This window comes from Pholcus phalangioides, unplaced genomic scaffold, assembly GCF_987345545.1.
Source record: "Pholcus phalangioides strain wild (caught in Gottingen) unplaced genomic scaffold, Ppha-v1.0 ptg000003l_1, whole genome shotgun sequence".
Classification (NCBI taxonomy): domain Eukaryota; kingdom Metazoa; phylum Arthropoda; class Arachnida; order Araneae; family Pholcidae; genus Pholcus; species Pholcus phalangioides.
Genome location: NW_028301596.1, coordinates 54636451 through 54654971, shown reverse-complemented (window position 1 = coordinate 54654971; position 18521 = coordinate 54636451). Strand labels below are relative to the sequence as shown.

The following is an 18521-nucleotide window of genomic DNA, read 5'->3' as shown; positions in this document are numbered from 1 at the left end:
GCAACTGTCTGCTCGCACACAAACCAATTCCACGTGGTGAAACTGAGGGTAGAATTGATCGAGGAAATGGCGAGGGACCCACTATCATCCAAGACTCTGGGGGATATCGCGAGATTTTTTGAGGACAACTAGAGTAAGTTCATAATAAACGACAGTTTCCACGAGAAAAGACCCCCCCCCCCCCAGAAACGTTGTCAGTGCATGGAGATGCAGAAGATTTCACTGACAACGATGGTGACTAGGACTTTCTCCCACAGTCACTGGTGGCCCCGAGGTGCTACACAAGGGCATGGGATAGAGGAGACTTACGTGAACATTTTTAACCTTTTTCGCCCATACCCTCTTCATAATCGTATTTTTCTGTGGTTCCATGCATTTGTTTTGCACCGTCCACTGTACGGCTTTGCAATTCAGACGACTACCGTTATGTAGCAAACGCAGTTCGAACCTGGATCCTCACGACGAGATTCCAGCACGATGCCGACACGTTTCAATTAATAATTAGTATTTAGAACTGGGCTTTTAATAATTAGTATCTAGAACTGGGCTTTTAGCGTGCGACAGTGGCAAGTATATGGCTAGAGTAGATGAAACCAGTGAGAAAAACTACAGAACTGCACAATTATTAGCCTTGGGTGATGGGCCATCGCAGACCGGTCAGCTGGATCGTATGTTGCTATCGAAGTAAGATATTTAAATCAGATTACCACCCAGCTGAATAAGGAATTCAGTGGGATAGTCTATTATGGACCATGCAACGTATACTTCACCGTATGGGCATGCCCCCCACATAGGGGAGGCTGACAGGTCTCTAGCCCTGGGGCCCGGGACGGTTATCATAATTTTTTGCTTTTTCAAGGTATAAATTAACTACAGAAAGGGCCCGTTAAAAGTCTGACCGAGGAGCCCGGAAAAGATTCCAGTCTAGGGGCCCCGCTACAGGATGGGGGGGGGGGCATGCGTATGGGATTCGGGAACTGAAAACTCATAAGGGTACCTATACCATAAACGTATAGGCTACTCTTAAACCACACATGCACCTCGTCCGCATTCCTCTGCGGAACTCAGGAGGTATAGGCTAGAAAACACAGTGAGCCATCGGTAATTTGGAGCAAATGACTAGTTCCATTTCCAACTATATTAGGCTCTTGCTCGGCTGAAAATATGGTGGAGCCTGCATGAAACAATGATCCAAGATGCCATGCTGAAATAGTACAAGTTCATCGTGATTCGATGATGGTAGAGATGATGCAGAGTGGTCTTGATGCATGGGATCAACCAGGAGAAGAAATAACTCCGGAAAATTTTTCGCCTGCTGGTCGAATAAATACAGAGTTTAGTTCAAAAACAAAATGATGTTTGTTCCGATACACTTTTACCATATTAAAAACATTTACTTTCATTGATTCAAAAAGAAGAGAGCTCCCACATCTCTTCAACCAAGTTTAAGCGTAAATTTTTGAAATACTTGGGCAAAATTATCTATTTATCTTTTCCTATCTCTCCGCGGAGCGCCCAGAAATCCTTGGCGGAGCACAGCTTGGGAACCCCAGCAGTAGAGTCAAAGTCATCGGAATTACAAGATGGCTGCCAAAGACGGAATACTATAGCTCTCCTGGTAGTTGAGCCAGTTAATCAAGAGAGAGTTGGCAGTCGTGGGGTGGATGGCAAAGCGGTTATTGGATGCATAATTCTAATAACTGGTACTTTACCTTTAAATATGAGCCCATTAAATAAGGGGAGGGTGGGTGGAGGACATACGTACGTTTTGGACATCGAAACGAGGGGTCGACTCCCGAAAGTGGCCATTAGGCCGTGAAGGAAACCGGAGAAAGAGGAGGATGTGATTTCCACCATTCCAGAGAGAACTATCTCTCTCTTTCTCTCTCTCTCTCCCTCCCTCATTCTCCATCAAAAGGAAAAGGAGAGGTATAAGGCTATTATTATTAGTATTATTATCAAAACTTGGCTGCCATTTTGGAGAAGATGTTCTCTTGTCCCTGGGCAGAAATTTTTCATTCCGCATGAAAAATTAATGCAAAAATAAATGTGTGTCTCGGGGAAAACAGCACTAACGATTCCGGGAGTGGGAGAACTCCGCGGGAAAAGGGGGGCGATGGGTTGAGGGAAATATGAGTTATCGCCTTGGAAGTTTTTAATGCCTGCAGCTTCCGAGATAAGGGGAAGGTATTACACGAGTTTGCACAAGGCACATACATACCTACCTACCTACCATCAACATCAAGAAGCTTTCTCTTGTGCCGAGTTGCAACATGGGCGAGATGTCTTTAATAGAAGCGGCACCGTCCTCATGTTTTCTTTCCTCGGGAGACCAAAGGAAAAAAAATCGGAATTTCCAAGCCATCAAGCCATTCCACGACGCTTCGTTGAGTCTTGGAAAAGCGTAATTATTCGTGCGACACCCTCTTTGGTATCCGTTATCCGTAAGAGAACGTGGACGAGGCTGCATTAACGATGATAATGTACGATGGAGATGGTGGCGCCGTCTATTCCAGTGGACGCAATTTTCTGATGTGTTTGTTTTAGTCAAATCAACACGAAGAAAGACCAACCATTTCCGATGGTAACATTTAGCGTTCATTGACACATGGGTCCCACCTAGATACGGCCCCACGTCCCAGGGGCCTTGATTGCGGAAGGGCCCCCATGATAATGAGATCTTATAGTAATGAGGTTACAGTTTTCGAGAGCAAATATAGAGAGTAGTTAGCAGGTACTTCTTACTTCTAGCCAAATAGAGGCTGCAGAGAAATCAATTTGCCCGTTTCGGGGGGGGGGGGGGGCTACTACTACAAACCTAAATGCTCCTCGTCCATATTCCTCTCCGGAACCTCTAACGAATTGTTACATGCTGGAATGTGCATGTACGTGATATGAACCTCACATGAAGTTTGTGTCTGTGTAATGTTTGCTGTGTATGGTGCCGCCACCTGCCATCAGTTTTTCTAATTATGAGTGAAGTGTAATAATTGAAAAACTGTATCGTTGTAGGCCTGTTGCTCTCCGTGGCGAGACTTTTCAACGGAGAGATATCGGCCCCCCGTTGGGATCGGCCTCGAAGTTGGGAACCAAGGGAAACCAATTTCAGCCGACCACCACTGTGACGACGGTGGTGTTTGAAACTGTGTCTTCGTGATGCGAGTCTGTTACTATGACCACTCGAACACCACAGTGGCTTGGGTGTGGGGGGGGGGGGAACTATGATGCTGTTAAAAAAAGCCCTGGTAACGTTGCCACAAGTACTTCCCCTTTCATTCTCGGTGGAGATAACGATACTTTGTGGTCGGCTGAAGTTGGTTTTCTGTGGTTCTCAATTTCGAGGCATGAATGCGAGTCGATCTCCCCATTAAAAAAGTCCTACCAAAGAGAGCAGGGCCGTAACTAGGATTTTTGTGCCCTCACAACTTCAAAATTCGATAATTTTGTAATGGTGTTCTCTGTTCTCACCTAAAACTGCAGCCCCCCTAAATTTTGCCTCCTGGGGAAGTTTCCTGCCCCCTCCTCCCAGTTACGGCCCTGACAGAGATCAACGGGTTTACGACGGTGCAAATATCCAATCACTATATTTCACTCATAATTAATAATATAGATGGCACCACTAAAAACTCACACACAACACTAAATACGCAATCAAATCGGTAGGTGATCACACACTCATACTTCCGGCACAACTCAATCGGTTATAAATTGCCTATGGCGGTAGCCCAGAGTGGTGCACGGTTCCAAGAAAGAAAAGAAAACTTGACAACTGACTTTCTGACTTTCCAAAGTTTTCTATAGAGATATCTAGGCGATCACAGTGAAGTGACGTGGATCATTGGGGATGCCTGAAAGCCAACTTTATGGAAACTGAAACGTGACTCTCAACCAGATTTCAAACTATTCTCCTAATGATTGCCAAACTGCTAGTCCCTTCACCTTCAGAAGGCATTGATGTTTCAAGAGAATACTCTAAATTTTGTAAAATAAAATCAATAATATTCTTACTTTTTAGCATTTGAAATATTCAGAGCATCGGGAGGTGCATAATGAGTTCGAAAAACCGTACCTTTTATGCTTTTATATTCCCTACAAAATTTGACTAGTCCTTGCTAAGCCAACCTATAGGACCCCATGTTATCTGTACAGCTTCCACCACCTACCTATATAGTTCAACCTACATTTAAAATTCGTGCATAGTACAACAGGCAAAATAGCACTGTACAAAGGTTTTTTTTACAGCTGGTTGATGCGAAGACATATTTTTGGAAAGAGAAAATTCAATTGCCACTGCGGGGAATCGAACCCACGTCCTTTCACACTACGGGTGAGCGCACTAGACTACAGAGGAAACGAATTTCTCAATCTTTCCTTGAAGCTTGTGTGCACTGAACGGGACCGTACATGGACGGTCGGACCTCAAGGGCGTAGCAGGGGGGGGGGGACATGGAGATCTGGTCCCCCCCCCCCGAAATGTGAGAAAATTACCGAAAAAAGGGGAGAAAGATGGTCAAATCTATTGTTCTACCACTTTGGTCCCCCGCCCCGAACGAAATTTCTGGCTACATCCCTGTCGGACGACCTAACTTACGCCAAAGCTCGCAACTGCTAACAATGCTACCAGATGGCGACTTATCCGAGGATGATGTCACTCTCCGCTATCCCACAGGGGCAGTTGAATTTTTTCTCTTTTTCCAAAAATATATGACATTAGAAAAACCTGCTGTACAGCATCAGTTTTGAGTCATGATAGGCCTAGACTAGAGGTCTGAGAGGAATTGATGAAGGTTTAGACGTAGTTAAGAAGGTTTAGATGCAGATGAAGGTTAGATGCATCAGATGCAGTTTAATCATTTCGTTGTCAATGTTGGAAACATTATCTTTGCGACACTAATCCTTCTTGACCAGAGGTCTTCAACGCAGGCCACATTTGGTCCTCGGACCTTTTTCTTGTGGCCCGCCGATCATTTATAGAAAATGGTAGGAAACATTGAAAAACGATTATTCTAGAATAAATGAAAAAAATAATTCTGGACCCAATTGATGAAAACTCAGAAGTACTGAAAGAAATAATTTCAGAATTAGTACATAAATAATAATTAGTACATAAATCATTTCACAATCAATAAAAGAGTAATTGCATATTTATTGAAAGAAATGATTTCAAGATATATTGAGAAGGAAAATAATCTCCCAAAATTAATTAATTTAATCAATGATTAATCACAAAAATTTTCAGAAGTAATGAAAAAAATTATTTCAGAACTAATCAAAATTTATAATTAATAAAAGAAATAATGCCAGGATAAATAAAAGTCTTAATTATGTTTGTCCCTATTTAACCACTTCTATTAAAGCCCCGTTCACATGTGCAATAAAACATCCCGGGAAGTTCCTGGTAACGGGGATTTTCGCTACAAACCATTCACATAACGTTTAGTTTATGCCGGTAGTCCCCCCTGTTCTTTCCGGAAGTCGTCACTGGTTACGTGGGGTGAAAGGAAGTGCTTGATTCAAGATGGCTGACGAAGGAGCTTACAGTAGTTTTCGCGGCGCAAAGGATTATGGGAGAGAAGGTCGGTGTCGACCACCAATCCACCCCAAAAAAGATGGGCTTTTTTTGTGATGAGCTTCACTCCACCTTTTTTTCCCTACGAGGGGAAAAAGTTGCCATGCAGGTAATTATCACCAAAGCGACCCCCAATCTTGCACATGTGAACGGGGCTTATGATGTCAATAAATTACATTAGTTGGTGACCCGCGGACTTTGTGGGAAGAATGTGTTGATGACCCTTGTTCTAGATCAAAGCAGGTTCCCAACTTTTAAATTCTTCCCCAGACCTGTGTAGGCTAACCCCTAGAAAAACGCAAGAGGCATGATTTGCGTACTTCTAAAAATGCACAGAAGGTGTACGCATCTATTGAAATGCATAGGAGTTTAAGTATCCCTAGAAATACGCAGAAACCTTGCTTACTTCCCCCCCCCCACCCCTCAGACATGCGTTGAGACTTGCAAACTTTTAGAAATGCGTAGGAGATGTATATATTGGATGTGTGACCGGAGTGCTAACTCTTAGAAATGCGTGGAAGGTCTTGTAGAAAATTGCAGATCTTTTAATGTTTTTCAATTTTCTTAAAACTTTATTTTATTATTTTTTCGCGTGTACGAAGTGGTGCGCATGCCAGGTTAGAACGCACTGTATAGGAAAAATATGCATTATATAAAATATCTGGATGCTTTTTTCATGTAGAGAGGGGGGGGGGCCCATCGCGGATTGAAAATATGTAACCTATACAATCCTTATACATGGATTTGTTTACGGGAACTTTTTGGCGCTTTAAGCGGGATTGGCACTAAAACGTGGGGCGCTATATCGGGGAGTTAAAGTTAGAGGGGTTTAAGTCGCATTTTCAACAATTCTGACTCAAGAACAGCAATGTAATCTAGAAGTGCTAAACTGTCGAAAGAAAAAATGAACCAAGTCTCAGCTTCAATAGTTCGCTACTAGATCGTGAAATTACAAAGTTATCAACATGGGATTTTATGAAAACAATTCCAGTAAAACCTTCTTTTTTTCAAAATGAGGATTAATCGATATGAATCACTCTAACTTTAGCTCCCTCATATCAGGGTTTGACTGCCCCTTGAGGGTATTACGCCATGGGGAAGATCTCCAAAAGAAGAACAAACCAACAACCTTCCATTCCATGACAAAATGGAATAAAGTACACTTTTTTGCTCCACTGAACGCTAAGCCTAATTCCCACTCCGTACAGAAACTAAAGCAAAAATTTTCACTCCTTTCCCGTTTAACGCAATCAATTCCTTCCTCTAGGCATTAAAGCAACGCACCATCATCACAAGAGAGGCATTTAGTTTTGTTTAAATGAATTTAGTCTTCGTATCGGTTCTCGAAATGTTTCTAGATTCGAAACGAGTTGGGATGTGATTCTCTCCTCCACACCCCGGAAACCCGAAATGTTCCGGATCCAACGCCGCACACAATATGGTGTATAAAGTCGGAGCCATCATCAACTTAACGATGGAGACGTGATCACTTAAAAGTATCCGATTAAGAAATATCGTCAGAATGTAACACAATTTCAAAGAGAGAGACAGAGATGAGGGAGAAATCTTTTCTCCGAAATTAGAGGGAACACTTCAACTAAACCCCGGGTTAGATACAAAATGGCTTCGCACATTCCCCTTTAAGAGGCCGAACCCGAAAACGATTGGAGGAGAAAGAGAGAGAAACTCTTCTCTGGAGTCCTCACTAATTAACCACCTCATCAGAGCGAGAAATCTCTCGGCCGAAATTAAATTTTAATTAGCGTTGATGTGCCTAATTGCGTGACCCTTCTTCTGCCGCCTAGATATCGTTGTCTCCTCGAGTTCATTTGCATTGGAAATCGTTTTCCAAGGGGGGAAAAAGACGACGTACCAAAAGATGGCGGACAACGGGTTGCCTAGAGATATTTTTCCCCCTTGTTTTTTCCCTATCGTATCAGTTTCGCGTTATACGGGGGACTCACTAGATACGGGTTGGTTTGGGTTGTTTTTCCCTGTCATCATCCATCATATTATCCCCAGAAGTTTTGTCACTCACGTTTTTGTTTTTCGACGGTGGTGGTGGCCGAGGGATTTGTTTGCTGGAGGAAAATTTGAAATTGAATTTGGGAGTTTCACTGAAGTTTTCCTTTTTTTTCATTTCCTCTTTCCTCCGTGCTTTTTCCGGATTATTTTTCCCGTCCACCATGTTTTTTTTTTTTATGAGCTTAATTAGGCGTTTATGTGAATAAGAGGGGAAGTTCTGATTATATTCACAACGTATGCTTTTCTTCGTAAAAATGATAAATGACCTAACTTAAAAGTTATAACTTTCCCGTTTTCTTCGTGGTGTGGTAGTGCACATCGTATCTCTCTCGTGAGTTAATCGAATTAAACGCATTTGAATGATGATACTTATTACTTGAGGCCAGCCTGCTTTACTGTAGAAATTATGTTCCAATGTGAATTAAATAATCAGTTACTCTGAAAGCTTCCAGAAGCCTTCTTCTACTAGAACTAGAACTTATAAGAGCTACCAACGTGTGTGTGGTTTATAACTTTCTTTTTCTTACTTTCAAATTGAGTCTATTGCCATGGACAATTTACTACCCATGGAGTTCTGCCGGAAGTGTGTGTGTGTGCTTAACGTTCTCAGTGCGTATATGGTGTTGTGTCCGATTTTTCATTGTTGCCATCTATATTTCAGAAGTGAAGTGAGTGAATTATTGATTGAATATTTGTACCATTGTAGGCCTGTCGCTCTCTTTAGCGAGACTTTTTAACGGAGAGATTGGCCCGCATTCACGACTAGAAGTTGGGAATCACAAAAAAACAACTTCAGCACCAATGTTTATATCGATGCAGGGTGATGTTTCTTGGAGATCTGGAAACTTTCAAATACAAATACAAAAGTCCACACAATAGGCAAATTCCTCAACGAGGTGGCTGAAAACTTATGCCCATAAAAAATGGTTTCGTAACAAAATGATGCCAACAGCACGGAGGTGTTCCCAGGTGGTCACCCATCCAAGTACTAACTTCGGTGATTTGGTGATAACCGCTGTTTTCAGCATGGTATGGCCGTTCACCTTCGCAACATAACATAGGAATCAAATTCTTTCCGAGGCAAAGAGAATCCGAATAAACAGAAAAATGTATGCAACTTTCTTGAATCAACTCCAGTTGTAATTTTCTATGATTTCAACTGAGACTTGAAATGCATAGAAAAATTTAAAAAAATTTACGAAAATGAAATTATAAATAATATTTAATAATTTTTTTTAAAAAATAAGATTGCAAACACTACAGCACAGTGAGAAACTGAGGCTAGATTCAAATGACAGAACATCTGCTCATCACGTTGTTGCCGGCTCCCCGGCAACGTGTCAGAAAATTAAAAATACATTGCGTGTTATGTTAGGCAAAAAAAAAAAAAAAAAAGACGCATGACGACGAGGATGGGATTCGAACCCACGCGGGCAGAGCCCAATGGATTAGCAGTCCAGAGCCTTAACCGCTCGGCCACCTCGTCGGAAACGGCACGACCGATCGCACAGACGACAGTGAGTGTCAGAAAATTAAAAATACATTTCGCGTTATGTTAGGCGAAAAAACGATGCATGACGACGAGGATGGGATTCGAACCCACGCGGGCAGAGCCCAATGGATTAGCAGTCCATCGCCTTAACCGCTCGGCCACCTCGTCGGAAACGCCCCGACAGATCGCACAGACGACAGTTAGTGTCAGAAAATTAAAAATACATTTCGCGTTATGTTAGGCAAAAAAAAAGATGCATGACGACGAGGATGGGATTCGAACCCACGCGGGCAGAGCCCAATGGATTAGCAGTCCATTGCCTTAACCGCTCGGCCACCTCGTCGGAATCGCCCCGACAGATCGCACAGACGACAGTTAGTGTCAGAAAATTAAAAATACATTTCGCGTTATGTTAGGCAAAAAAAAAGATGCATGACGACGAGGATGGGATTCGAACCCACGCGGGCAGAGCCCAATGGATTAGCAGTCCATCGCCTTAACCGCTCGGCCAACTCGTCGGAAAAGCCCCGACAGATCGCACAGACGACAGTTAGTGTCAGAAAATTAAAAATACATTTCGCGTTATGTTAGGCAAAAAAAAAAATGCATGACGACGAGGATGGGATTCGAACCCACACGGGCAGAGCCCAATGGATTAGCAGTCCATCGCCTTAACCGCTCGGCAACCTCGTCGGAAACGTCACGACCGATCGCAAAGACGACAGTGAGTGTCAGAAAATTAAAAATGATTTCACGTTATGTTAGGCAAAAAAAAAAAAGCATGACGACGAGGATGGGACTCGAACCCACGCGGGCAGAGCCCAATGGATTAGCAGTCCATCGCCTTAACCGCTCGGCCATCTCGTCGGAAACATCACGACCGATCACACAGACGACAGTGAGTGTCAGAAAATTAAAAATACATTCGCGTTATGTTAGGCAAAAAAAAAGATGCATGACGACGAGGATGGAATTCGAACACGCGGGCAGAGCCCAATGGATTAGCAGTCCATCGCCTTAACCGCTCGGCCACCTCGTCGGAAAAGCAACGACAGATCGCACAGACGACAGTGAGTGTCAGAAAATTAAAAATACATTTCGCGTTATGTTAGGCAAAAAAGAAGATGCATGACGAAGAGGATGGAATTCGAACCCACGCGGGCGATGGATTAGCAGTCCATCGCCTTAACCGCTCGGCCACCTCGTCGGAAACGCCCCGACAGATCGCACAGACGACAGTGAGTGTCAGAAAATTAAAAATGCATTTCGCGTTATGTTAGGCAAAAAAAAAAATGAATGACGCCGAGGAAGGTATTCGAACCCACGCGGACAGAGCCCAATGGACTAGCAGTCCATCGCCTTAACCGCTCGGCCACCTCGTCGGAAACACTCCGACCGATCGCACAGACGACAGTGAGTGTCAGAAAATTAAAAATACATTTCGTGTTATGTTAGGCAAAGAAAAGATGCATGACGACGAGGATGGGATTCGAACCCACGCGGGCAGAGCCCAATGGATTAGCAGTCCACCGCCTTAACCGCTCGGCCACCTCGTCGGAAACGCACCGACCGATCGCACAGACGACAGTGAGTGTCAGAAAATTAAAAATACATTTCGTGTTATGCTAGGCGAAAAAAAGACGCATGACGACGAGGATGGGATTCGAACCCACGCGGGCAGAGCCCAATGGATTAGCAGTCCATCGCCTTAACCGCTCGGCCACCTCGTCGGAAATGTCACGACCGATCGCACAGACGACAGTGAGTGTCTGAAAATTTAAAATAGCTTACGTGTTATGTTAGGCAAAAAAAAAGATGCAAGACGACGAGGATGGGATTCGAACCCACGCGGGCAGAGCCCAATGGATTAGCAGTCCATCGCCTTAACCGCTCGGCCACCTCGTCGGAAACGTCACGACCGATCGCACAGACGACAGTGAGTGTCAGAAAATTAAAAATGATTTCACGTTATGTTAGGCAAAAAAAAGATGCATAACGACGAGGATGGGATTCGAACCCACGCGGGCAGAGCCCAACGGAATAGCAGTCCACCGCCTTAACCGCTCGGCCACCTTGTCGGAAATTCCCCGACCGATCGCACAGACGACAGTGAGTGTCAGAAAATTAAAAATGATTTCACGTTATGTTAGGCAAAAAAAAAATGCATGACGACGAGGATGGAATTCGAACCCACGCGGGTAGAGCCCAATGGATTAGCAGTCCACCGCCTTAACCGCTCGGCCACCTCGTCGGAAACGCTCCAACCGATCGCACAGACGACAGTGAGTGTCTGAAAATTAAAAATAGCTTACGTGTTATGTTAGGCAAAAAAAAAGATGCAAGACGACGAGGAGGATGGGATTCGAACCCACGCGGGCAGAGCCCAATGGATTAGCAGTCCACCGCCTTAACCGCTCGGCCATTTCGTCGGAAACGTCACGACCGATCGCACAGACGACAGTGAGTGTCAGAAAATTAAAAATACATTTCGCGTTATGTTAGGCAAAAAAAAAGATGCATGACGACGAGGATGGGATTCGAACCCACGCGGGCAGAGCCCAATGGATTAGCAGTCCATCGCCTTAACCGCTCGGCCACCTCGTCGGAAACGTCACGACCGATCGCACAGACGACAGTGAGTGTCAGAAAATTAAAAATACATTTCGCGTTATGTTAGGCAAAAAAAAAGATGCATGACGACGAGGATGGGATTCGAACCCACGCGGGCAGAGCCCAATGGATTAGCAGTCCATCGCCTTAACCGCTCGGCCACCTCGTCGGAAACGCCTCGACAGATCGCACAGACGACAGTTAGTGTCAGAAAATTAAAAATACATTTCGTGTTATGCTAGGCGAAAAAAAGACGCATGACGACGAGGATGGGATTCGAACCCACGCGGGCAGAGCCCAATGGATTAGCAGTCCATCGCCTTAACCGCTCGGCCACCTCGTCGGAAACGTCACGACCGATCGCACAGACGACAGTGAGTGTCAGAAAATTAAAAATACATTTCGCGTTATGTTAGGCAAAAAAAAAGATGCATGACGACGAGGATGGGATTCGAACCCACGCGGGCAGAGCCCAATGGATTAGCAGTCCATCGCCTTAACCGCTCGGCCACCTCGTCGGAAACGCCCCGACAGATCGCACAGACGACAGTTAGTGTCAGAAAATTAAAAATACATTTCGCGTTATGTTAGGCAAAAAAAATGATGCATGACGACGAGGATGGGATTCGAACCCACGCGGGCAGAGCCCAATGGATTAGCAGTCCATCGCCTTAACCGCTCGGCCACCTCGTCGGAAACGTCACGACCGATCGCACAGACGAGTGTGAGTGTCAGAAAATTAAAAATACATTTCGCGTTATGTTAGGCAAAAAAAAAGATGCATGACGACGAGGATGGGATTCGAACCCACGCGGGCAGAGCCCAATGGATTAGCAGTCCATCGCCTTAACCGCTCGGCCACCTCGTCGGAAACGCCCCGACAGATCGCACAGACGACAGTTAGTGTCAGAAAATTAAAAATACATTTCGCGTTATGTTAGGCAAAAAAGAAGATGCATGACGACGAGGATGGGATTCGAACCCACGCGGGCAGAGCCCAATGGATTAGCAGTCCATCGCCTTAACCGCTCGGCCACCTCGTCGGAAACGCCCCGACAGATCGCACAGACGACAGTGAGTGTCAGAATATTAAAAATGCATTTCGCGTTATGTTAGGCAAAAAAAAAAATGAATGACGCCGAGGATGGTATTCGAATCCACGCGGGCAGAGCCCAATGGATTAGAAGTCCACCGCCTTAACCGCTCGGCCACCTCGTCGGAAACGCCCCGACCGATCGCACAGACGACAGTGAGTGTCAGAAAATTAAAAATACATGTCGTGTTATGTTAGGCAAAGAAAAGATGCATGACGACGAGGATGGGATTCGAACCCCCGCGGGCAGAGCCCAATGGATTAGAAGTCCACCGCCTTAACCGCTCGGCCACCTCGTCGGAAACGCCTCGACCGATCGCACAGACGACAGTGAGTGTCAGAAAATTAAAAATACATTTCGTGTTATGTTAGGCAAAAAAAAGATGCATGACGACGAGGATGGGCTTCGAACCCACGCGGGCAGAGCCCAATGGATTAGCAGTCCATCGCCTTAACCGCTCGGCCACCTCGTCGGAAACGCCCCGACCGATCGCACAGACGACAGTGAGTGTTAGAAGATTAAAAATAGAATTCGTGTTATGCTACAAAAAATGCATGATCACGAGTATGGGATTCGAACCCACGGGGGTAGAGCCCAATGAATTAGCAGTCCATCGCCTTAACCGCTCGTCCACCTCGTCGGAAATACCCCGACCGATCGCTCAGACGACAGTGAATGTCATAAAATTAAAAATAGATTTCGTGTTATGTTAGGCAAAAAAAAAGATGAATGACGACGAGGATGGGATTCGAACCAACGCGGGCAGAGCCCAATGGATTAGCAGTCCATCGCCTTAACCGCTCGGCCACCTCGTCGGGAACGTCACGACCGATCGCACAGACGACAGTGAGTGTCAGAAAATTAAAAATACATTTCACGTTATGTTAGGCAAAAAAAAAGATGCATGACGACGAGAATGGGATTCGAACCCACGCGGGCAGAGCCCAATGGATTAGTTGTCCATCGCCTTAACCGCTCGGCCACCTCGTCGGAAACCCCCCGGCAGATCGCACAGACGACATTTAGTGTCAGAAAATTAAAAATACATTTCGCGTTATGTTAGGCAAAAAAAATGATGCATGACGACGAGGATGGGATTCGAACCCAGGCGGGCAAAGCCCAATGGAATAGCAGTCCATCGCCTTAACCGCTCGGCCACCTCGTCGTAAATGTCCCGACCGATCGCACAGACGACAGTGAGTGTCAGAAAATTAAAAATTATTTCACGTTATGTTAGGCAAAAAAAAAGATGCATGAATGCATGACGACGAGGATGGGATTCGAACCCACGCGGCCAGAGCCCAATGGATTAGCAGTCCATCGCCTTAACCGCTCGGCCACCTCGTCGGACTCGCCCCGCCCGATCGCACAGACGACAGTGAGTGTCAGAAAATTAAAAATACATTTCGGGTTATGTTAGGCAAAAAAAAAGATGCATGACGACGAGGATGGGATTCGAACCCACGCGGGCAAAGCCCAATGGACTAGCAGTCCATCGCCTTAACCGCTCGGCCACCTCGTCGGAAATGTCCCGACCGATCGCACAGACGACAGTGAGTGTCAGAAAATTAAAAATAGATTTCGTGTTATGTTAGGCAAAAAAAAAGATGAATGGCGATGGGATTCGAACCCACGCGAGCAGAGCCCAATGGATTAGCAGTCCACCGCCTTAACCGCTCGGCCACCTCGTCGGTAACGCCCCGACCGATCGCACAGACGACAGTGAGTGTCAGAAAATTAAAAATACATTTCGCGTTATGTTAGGCAAAAAAAAAGATGCATGACGACGAGGATGGGATTCGAACCCACGTGGGCAGAGCCCAATGGATTAGCAGTCCACCGCTTTAACCACTCGGCCACCTCGCCGGAAACGCTCCAACCGATCGCACAGACGACTGTGAGTGTCTGAAAATTAAAAATAGCTTACGTGTTATGTTAGGCAAAAAAAAAGATGCAAGACGACGAGGATGGGATTCGAACCCACGCGGGCAGAGCCAACCGGAATAGCAGTCCACCGCCTTAACCACTCGGCCACCTCGTCGGAAACGCTCCAACCGATCGCACAGACGACAGTGAGTGTCTGAAAATTAAAAATAGCTTACGTGCTATGTTAGGCGAAAAAAAAGATGCAAGACGACGAGGATGGGATTCGAACCCACGCGGCCAGAGCCCAATGGATTAGCAGTCCATCGCCTTAAATGCTCGGCCACCTCGTCGGAAACGCCCCGACCGATCGCACAGACGACAGTGAGTGTCAGAAAATTAAAAATACATTTCGTGTTATGTTAGGCAAAAAAAAGATGCATGACGACGAGGATGGGATTCGAACCCACGCGGGAAGAGCCCAATGGATTAGCAGTCCACTGCCTTAACCGCTCGGCCACCTCGTCGGAAACGCTGCAACCGATCGCACAGACGACAGTGAGTGTCAGAAAATTAAAAATGATTTCACGTTATGTTAGGCAAAAAAAAAATGCATGATCACGAGTATGGGATTCGAACCCACGGGGGCAGACCCCAATGAATTAGCAGCCCATCGCCTTAACCGCTCGTCCACCTCGTCGGAAATATCCCGACCGATCGCACAGACGACAGTGAATGTCATAAAATTAAGAATAGATTTCGTGTTATGTTAGGCAAAAAAAAAGACGCAAGACGACGAGGATGGGATTCGAACCCACGCGGGCAGAGCCCAATGGATTAGCAGTCCATCGCCTTAACCGCTCGGCCACCTTGTCGGAAACGCTCCAATCGATCGCACAGACGACAGTGAGTGTCAGAAAATTAAAAATGATTTCACGTTATGGTAGGGAAAAAGAAGATGCATAACGACGAGGATGGGATTCGAACCCACGCGGGTAGAGCCCAACGGAATAGCAGTCCACCGCCTTAACCACTCGGCCACCTCGTCGGAAACGCCCCGACCGATCGCACAGACGACAGTGAGTGTCAGAAAATTAAAAATACATTTCGTGTTATGTTAGGCAAAGAAATGATGCATGACGACGAGGATGGGATTCGAACCCACGCGGGTAGAGCCCAATGGATTAGCAGTCCACCGCCTTAACCGCTCGGCCACCTCGTCGGGAACGCTCCAACCGATCGCACAGACGACAGTGAGTGTCTGAAAATTAAAAATAGCTTACGTGTTATGTTAGGCAAAAAAAAAGATGCAAGACGACGAGGAGGATGGAATTCGAACCCACGCGGGCAGAGCCCAATGGATTAGCAGTCCATCGCCTTAACCACTCGGCCACCTCGTCGGAAACGCTCCAACCGATCGCACAGACGACAGTGAGTGTCTGAAAATTAAAAATAGCTTACGTGCTATGTTAGGCAAAAAAAAAGATGCAAGACGACGAGGAGGATGGAATTCGAACCCACGCGGGCAGAGCCCAATGGATTAGCAGTCCATCGCCTTAACCACTCGGCCACCTCGTCGGAAATTCCCCGACCGATCGCACAGACGACAGTGAGTGTCAGAAAATTAAAAATGACTTCACGTTATGTTAGGCAAAAAAAAAGATGCATGACGACGAGGATGGGATTCGAACCCACGCGGGTAGAGCCCAATGGATTAGCAGTCCACCGCCTTAACCGCTCTACCACCTCGTCGGAAACGCTCCAACCGATCGCACAGACGACAGTGAGTGTCTGAAAATTAAAAATAGCTTACGTGCTATGTTAGGCGAAAAAAAAGATGCAAGACGACGAAGATAGGATTCGAACCCACGCGGCCAGAGCCCAATGGATTAGCAGTCCATCGCCTTAAATGCTCGGCCACCTCGTCGGAAACGCCCCGACCGATCGCACAGACGACAGTGAGTGTCAGAATATTAAAAATACATTTCGTGTTATGTTAGGCAAAGAAATGATGCATGACGACGAGGATGGGATTCGAACCCACGCGGGTAGAGCCCAATGGATTAGCAGTCCACCGCCTTAACCGCTCGGCCACCTCGTCGGAAACGCTCCAACCGATCGCACAGACGACAGTGAGTGTCTGAAAATTAAAAATAGCTTACGTGTTATGTTAGGCAAAAAAAAAGATGCAAGACGACGAGGAGGATGGAATTCGAACCCACGCGGGCAGAGCCCAATGGATTAGCAGTCCATCGCCTTAACCACTCGGCCACCTCGTCGGAAACGCTCCAACCGATCGCACAGACGACAGTGAGTGTCTGAAAATTAAAAATAGCTTACGTGCTATGTTAGGCAAAAAAAAAGATGCAAGACGACGAGGAGGATGGAATTCGAACCCACGCGGGCAGAGCGCAATGGATTAGCAGTCCATCGCCTTAACCACTCGGCCACCTCGTCGGAAATTCCCCGACCGATCGCACAGACGACAGTGAGTGTCAGAAAATTAAAAATGACTTCACGTTATGTTAGGCAAAAAAAAAGATGCATGACGACGAGGATGGGATTCGAACCCACGCGGGTAGAGCCCAATGGATTAGCAGTCCACCGCCTTAACCGCTCTACCACCTCGTCGGAAACGCTCCAACCGATCGCACAGACGACAGTGAGTGTCTGAAAATTAAAAATAGCTTACGTGCTATGTTAGGCGAAAAAAAAGATGCAAGACGACGAAGATAGGATTCGAACCCACGCGGCCAGAGCCCAATGGATTAGCAGTCCATCGCCTTAAATGCTCGGCCACCTCGTCGGAAACGCCCCGACCGATCGCACAGACGACAGTGAGTGTCAGAATATTAAAAATACATTTCGTGTTATGTTAGGCAAAGAAATGATGCATGACGACGAGGATGGGATTCGAACCCACGCGGGTACAGCCCAATGGATTAGCAGTCCACCGCCTTAACCGCTCGGCCACCTCGTCGGAAACGCTCCAACCGATCGCACAGACGACAGTGAGTGTCTGAAAATTAAAAATAGCTTACGTGTTATGTTAGGCAAAAAAAAAGATGCAAGACGACGAGGAGGATGGAATTCGAACCCACGCGGGCAGAGCCCAATGGATTAGCAGTCCATCGCCTTAACCACTCGGCCACCTCGTCGGAAACGCTCCAACCGATCGCACAGACGACAGTGAGTGTCTGAAAATTAAAAATAGCTTACGTGCTATGTTAGGCAAAAAAAAAGATGCAAGACGACGAGGAGGATGGAATTCGAACCCACGCGGGCAGAGCCCAATGGATTAGCAGTCCATCGCCTTAACCACTCGGCCACCTCGTCGGAAATTCCCCGACCGATCGCACAGACGACAGTGAGTGTCAGAAAATTAAAAATGACTTCACGTTATGTTAGGCAAAAAAAAAGATGCATGACGACGAGGATGGGATTCGAACCCACGCGGGTAGAGCCCAATGGATTAGCAGTCCACCGCCTTAACCGCTCTACCACCTCGTCGGAAACGCTCCAACCGATCGCACAGACGACAGTGAGTGTCTGAAAATTAAAAATAGCTTACGTGCTATGTTAGGCGAAAAAAAAGATGCAAGACGACGAGGATGGGATTCGAACCCACGCGGCCAGAGCCCAATGGATTAGCAGTCCATCGCCTTAAATGCTCGGCCACCTCGTCGGAAACGCCCCGACCGATCGCACAGACGACAGTGAGTGTCAGAATATTAAAAATACATTTCGTGTTATGTTAGGCAAAAAAAAGATGCATGACGACGAGGATGGGCTTCGAACCCACGCGGGTAGAGCCCAATGGATTAGCAGTCCATCGCCTTAACCGCTCGGCCACCTCGTCGGAAACGCT

General features: G+C 46.2%; 52 non-coding genes across 52 annotated transcripts; all 52 read right to left on the bottom strand.

The window, feature by feature from the left end:
* Positions 1-8998: 8998 nt before the first annotated feature.
* On the bottom strand, positions 8999-9080 carry TRNAS-GCU (transfer RNA serine (anticodon GCU)). The gene has a single exon. It is a non-coding gene; the product is annotated as a tRNA-Ser (tRNA).
* A 92-nt stretch (positions 9081-9172) lies between these two features.
* TRNAS-GCU (transfer RNA serine (anticodon GCU)) lies at positions 9173-9254 on the bottom strand. The gene has a single exon. It is a non-coding gene; the product is annotated as a tRNA-Ser (tRNA).
* Positions 9255-9347: 93 nt separating this feature from the next.
* TRNAS-GCU (transfer RNA serine (anticodon GCU)) lies at positions 9348-9429 on the bottom strand. Its single transcript has one exon. It is a non-coding gene; the product is annotated as a tRNA-Ser (tRNA).
* Positions 9430-9522: 93 nt separating this feature from the next.
* TRNAS-GCU (transfer RNA serine (anticodon GCU)) lies at positions 9523-9604 on the bottom strand. The gene has a single exon. It is a non-coding gene; the product is annotated as a tRNA-Ser (tRNA).
* Positions 9605-9697: 93 nt separating this feature from the next.
* Positions 9698-9779, bottom strand: TRNAS-GCU (transfer RNA serine (anticodon GCU)). The gene has a single exon. It is a non-coding gene; the product is annotated as a tRNA-Ser (tRNA).
* A 92-nt stretch (positions 9780-9871) lies between these two features.
* On the bottom strand, positions 9872-9953 carry TRNAS-GCU (transfer RNA serine (anticodon GCU)). The gene has a single exon. It is a non-coding gene; the product is annotated as a tRNA-Ser (tRNA).
* A 92-nt stretch (positions 9954-10045) lies between these two features.
* Positions 10046-10125, bottom strand: TRNAS-GCU (transfer RNA serine (anticodon GCU)). The gene has a single exon. It is a non-coding gene; the product is annotated as a tRNA-Ser (tRNA).
* Positions 10126-10215: 90 nt separating this feature from the next.
* On the bottom strand, positions 10216-10293 carry TRNAS-GCU (transfer RNA serine (anticodon GCU)). Its single transcript has one exon. It is a non-coding gene; the product is annotated as a tRNA-Ser (tRNA).
* Positions 10294-10560: 267 nt separating this feature from the next.
* Positions 10561-10642, bottom strand: TRNAS-GCU (transfer RNA serine (anticodon GCU)). Its single transcript has one exon. It is a non-coding gene; the product is annotated as a tRNA-Ser (tRNA).
* A 92-nt stretch (positions 10643-10734) lies between these two features.
* Positions 10735-10816, bottom strand: TRNAS-GCU (transfer RNA serine (anticodon GCU)). The gene has a single exon. It is a non-coding gene; the product is annotated as a tRNA-Ser (tRNA).
* A 93-nt stretch (positions 10817-10909) lies between these two features.
* On the bottom strand, positions 10910-10991 carry TRNAS-GCU (transfer RNA serine (anticodon GCU)). Its single transcript has one exon. It is a non-coding gene; the product is annotated as a tRNA-Ser (tRNA).
* Positions 10992-11082: 91 nt separating this feature from the next.
* On the bottom strand, positions 11083-11164 carry TRNAS-GCU (transfer RNA serine (anticodon GCU)). The gene has a single exon. It is a non-coding gene; the product is annotated as a tRNA-Ser (tRNA).
* Positions 11165-11255: 91 nt separating this feature from the next.
* Positions 11256-11337, bottom strand: TRNAS-GCU (transfer RNA serine (anticodon GCU)). Its single transcript has one exon. It is a non-coding gene; the product is annotated as a tRNA-Ser (tRNA).
* A 93-nt stretch (positions 11338-11430) lies between these two features.
* TRNAS-GCU (transfer RNA serine (anticodon GCU)) lies at positions 11431-11515 on the bottom strand. Its single transcript has one exon. It is a non-coding gene; the product is annotated as a tRNA-Ser (tRNA).
* A 93-nt stretch (positions 11516-11608) lies between these two features.
* On the bottom strand, positions 11609-11690 carry TRNAS-GCU (transfer RNA serine (anticodon GCU)). The gene has a single exon. It is a non-coding gene; the product is annotated as a tRNA-Ser (tRNA).
* Positions 11691-11783: 93 nt separating this feature from the next.
* On the bottom strand, positions 11784-11865 carry TRNAS-GCU (transfer RNA serine (anticodon GCU)). Its single transcript has one exon. It is a non-coding gene; the product is annotated as a tRNA-Ser (tRNA).
* Positions 11866-11957: 92 nt separating this feature from the next.
* TRNAS-GCU (transfer RNA serine (anticodon GCU)) lies at positions 11958-12039 on the bottom strand. Its single transcript has one exon. It is a non-coding gene; the product is annotated as a tRNA-Ser (tRNA).
* Positions 12040-12132: 93 nt separating this feature from the next.
* On the bottom strand, positions 12133-12214 carry TRNAS-GCU (transfer RNA serine (anticodon GCU)). The gene has a single exon. It is a non-coding gene; the product is annotated as a tRNA-Ser (tRNA).
* A 93-nt stretch (positions 12215-12307) lies between these two features.
* Positions 12308-12389, bottom strand: TRNAS-GCU (transfer RNA serine (anticodon GCU)). The gene has a single exon. It is a non-coding gene; the product is annotated as a tRNA-Ser (tRNA).
* Positions 12390-12482: 93 nt separating this feature from the next.
* On the bottom strand, positions 12483-12564 carry TRNAS-GCU (transfer RNA serine (anticodon GCU)). Its single transcript has one exon. It is a non-coding gene; the product is annotated as a tRNA-Ser (tRNA).
* A 93-nt stretch (positions 12565-12657) lies between these two features.
* Positions 12658-12739, bottom strand: TRNAS-GCU (transfer RNA serine (anticodon GCU)). The gene has a single exon. It is a non-coding gene; the product is annotated as a tRNA-Ser (tRNA).
* A 93-nt stretch (positions 12740-12832) lies between these two features.
* On the bottom strand, positions 12833-12914 carry TRNAR-UCU (transfer RNA arginine (anticodon UCU)). Its single transcript has one exon. It is a non-coding gene; the product is annotated as a tRNA-Arg (tRNA).
* Positions 12915-13006: 92 nt separating this feature from the next.
* Positions 13007-13088, bottom strand: TRNAR-UCU (transfer RNA arginine (anticodon UCU)). Its single transcript has one exon. It is a non-coding gene; the product is annotated as a tRNA-Arg (tRNA).
* A 92-nt stretch (positions 13089-13180) lies between these two features.
* Positions 13181-13262, bottom strand: TRNAS-GCU (transfer RNA serine (anticodon GCU)). Its single transcript has one exon. It is a non-coding gene; the product is annotated as a tRNA-Ser (tRNA).
* A 261-nt stretch (positions 13263-13523) lies between these two features.
* TRNAS-GCU (transfer RNA serine (anticodon GCU)) lies at positions 13524-13605 on the bottom strand. Its single transcript has one exon. It is a non-coding gene; the product is annotated as a tRNA-Ser (tRNA).
* A 93-nt stretch (positions 13606-13698) lies between these two features.
* TRNAS-ACU (transfer RNA serine (anticodon ACU)) lies at positions 13699-13780 on the bottom strand. Its single transcript has one exon. It is a non-coding gene; the product is annotated as a tRNA-Ser (tRNA).
* Positions 13781-13873: 93 nt separating this feature from the next.
* TRNAS-GCU (transfer RNA serine (anticodon GCU)) lies at positions 13874-13955 on the bottom strand. Its single transcript has one exon. It is a non-coding gene; the product is annotated as a tRNA-Ser (tRNA).
* A 100-nt stretch (positions 13956-14055) lies between these two features.
* On the bottom strand, positions 14056-14137 carry TRNAS-GCU (transfer RNA serine (anticodon GCU)). The gene has a single exon. It is a non-coding gene; the product is annotated as a tRNA-Ser (tRNA).
* Positions 14138-14230: 93 nt separating this feature from the next.
* Positions 14231-14312, bottom strand: TRNAS-GCU (transfer RNA serine (anticodon GCU)). Its single transcript has one exon. It is a non-coding gene; the product is annotated as a tRNA-Ser (tRNA).
* A 90-nt stretch (positions 14313-14402) lies between these two features.
* Positions 14403-14490, bottom strand: TRNAS-GCU (transfer RNA serine (anticodon GCU)). Its single transcript has one exon. It is a non-coding gene; the product is annotated as a tRNA-Ser (tRNA).
* Positions 14491-14574: 84 nt separating this feature from the next.
* On the bottom strand, positions 14575-14656 carry TRNAS-GCU (transfer RNA serine (anticodon GCU)). The gene has a single exon. It is a non-coding gene; the product is annotated as a tRNA-Ser (tRNA).
* Positions 14657-14749: 93 nt separating this feature from the next.
* TRNAS-GCU (transfer RNA serine (anticodon GCU)) lies at positions 14750-14831 on the bottom strand. Its single transcript has one exon. It is a non-coding gene; the product is annotated as a tRNA-Ser (tRNA).
* A 93-nt stretch (positions 14832-14924) lies between these two features.
* TRNAS-GCU (transfer RNA serine (anticodon GCU)) lies at positions 14925-15006 on the bottom strand. The gene has a single exon. It is a non-coding gene; the product is annotated as a tRNA-Ser (tRNA).
* Positions 15007-15098: 92 nt separating this feature from the next.
* TRNAS-GCU (transfer RNA serine (anticodon GCU)) lies at positions 15099-15180 on the bottom strand. The gene has a single exon. It is a non-coding gene; the product is annotated as a tRNA-Ser (tRNA).
* Positions 15181-15446: 266 nt separating this feature from the next.
* TRNAS-GCU (transfer RNA serine (anticodon GCU)) lies at positions 15447-15528 on the bottom strand. The gene has a single exon. It is a non-coding gene; the product is annotated as a tRNA-Ser (tRNA).
* A 91-nt stretch (positions 15529-15619) lies between these two features.
* Positions 15620-15701, bottom strand: TRNAS-GCU (transfer RNA serine (anticodon GCU)). Its single transcript has one exon. It is a non-coding gene; the product is annotated as a tRNA-Ser (tRNA).
* A 92-nt stretch (positions 15702-15793) lies between these two features.
* Positions 15794-15875, bottom strand: TRNAS-GCU (transfer RNA serine (anticodon GCU)). Its single transcript has one exon. It is a non-coding gene; the product is annotated as a tRNA-Ser (tRNA).
* Positions 15876-15968: 93 nt separating this feature from the next.
* Positions 15969-16053, bottom strand: TRNAS-GCU (transfer RNA serine (anticodon GCU)). Its single transcript has one exon. It is a non-coding gene; the product is annotated as a tRNA-Ser (tRNA).
* Positions 16054-16146: 93 nt separating this feature from the next.
* On the bottom strand, positions 16147-16231 carry TRNAS-GCU (transfer RNA serine (anticodon GCU)). Its single transcript has one exon. It is a non-coding gene; the product is annotated as a tRNA-Ser (tRNA).
* A 92-nt stretch (positions 16232-16323) lies between these two features.
* Positions 16324-16405, bottom strand: TRNAS-GCU (transfer RNA serine (anticodon GCU)). The gene has a single exon. It is a non-coding gene; the product is annotated as a tRNA-Ser (tRNA).
* Positions 16406-16498: 93 nt separating this feature from the next.
* Positions 16499-16580, bottom strand: TRNAS-GCU (transfer RNA serine (anticodon GCU)). The gene has a single exon. It is a non-coding gene; the product is annotated as a tRNA-Ser (tRNA).
* Positions 16581-16672: 92 nt separating this feature from the next.
* On the bottom strand, positions 16673-16754 carry TRNAS-GCU (transfer RNA serine (anticodon GCU)). The gene has a single exon. It is a non-coding gene; the product is annotated as a tRNA-Ser (tRNA).
* A 93-nt stretch (positions 16755-16847) lies between these two features.
* Positions 16848-16932, bottom strand: TRNAS-GCU (transfer RNA serine (anticodon GCU)). Its single transcript has one exon. It is a non-coding gene; the product is annotated as a tRNA-Ser (tRNA).
* Positions 16933-17025: 93 nt separating this feature from the next.
* Positions 17026-17110, bottom strand: TRNAS-GCU (transfer RNA serine (anticodon GCU)). Its single transcript has one exon. It is a non-coding gene; the product is annotated as a tRNA-Ser (tRNA).
* A 92-nt stretch (positions 17111-17202) lies between these two features.
* TRNAS-GCU (transfer RNA serine (anticodon GCU)) lies at positions 17203-17284 on the bottom strand. The gene has a single exon. It is a non-coding gene; the product is annotated as a tRNA-Ser (tRNA).
* Positions 17285-17377: 93 nt separating this feature from the next.
* TRNAS-GCU (transfer RNA serine (anticodon GCU)) lies at positions 17378-17459 on the bottom strand. Its single transcript has one exon. It is a non-coding gene; the product is annotated as a tRNA-Ser (tRNA).
* A 92-nt stretch (positions 17460-17551) lies between these two features.
* Positions 17552-17633, bottom strand: TRNAS-GCU (transfer RNA serine (anticodon GCU)). Its single transcript has one exon. It is a non-coding gene; the product is annotated as a tRNA-Ser (tRNA).
* A 93-nt stretch (positions 17634-17726) lies between these two features.
* Positions 17727-17811, bottom strand: TRNAS-GCU (transfer RNA serine (anticodon GCU)). Its single transcript has one exon. It is a non-coding gene; the product is annotated as a tRNA-Ser (tRNA).
* Positions 17812-17904: 93 nt separating this feature from the next.
* TRNAS-GCU (transfer RNA serine (anticodon GCU)) lies at positions 17905-17989 on the bottom strand. Its single transcript has one exon. It is a non-coding gene; the product is annotated as a tRNA-Ser (tRNA).
* A 92-nt stretch (positions 17990-18081) lies between these two features.
* On the bottom strand, positions 18082-18163 carry TRNAS-GCU (transfer RNA serine (anticodon GCU)). The gene has a single exon. It is a non-coding gene; the product is annotated as a tRNA-Ser (tRNA).
* Positions 18164-18256: 93 nt separating this feature from the next.
* Positions 18257-18338, bottom strand: TRNAS-GCU (transfer RNA serine (anticodon GCU)). Its single transcript has one exon. It is a non-coding gene; the product is annotated as a tRNA-Ser (tRNA).
* A 92-nt stretch (positions 18339-18430) lies between these two features.
* On the bottom strand, positions 18431-18512 carry TRNAS-GCU (transfer RNA serine (anticodon GCU)). The gene has a single exon. It is a non-coding gene; the product is annotated as a tRNA-Ser (tRNA).
* Between the last annotated feature and the right edge of the window lie 9 nt (positions 18513-18521).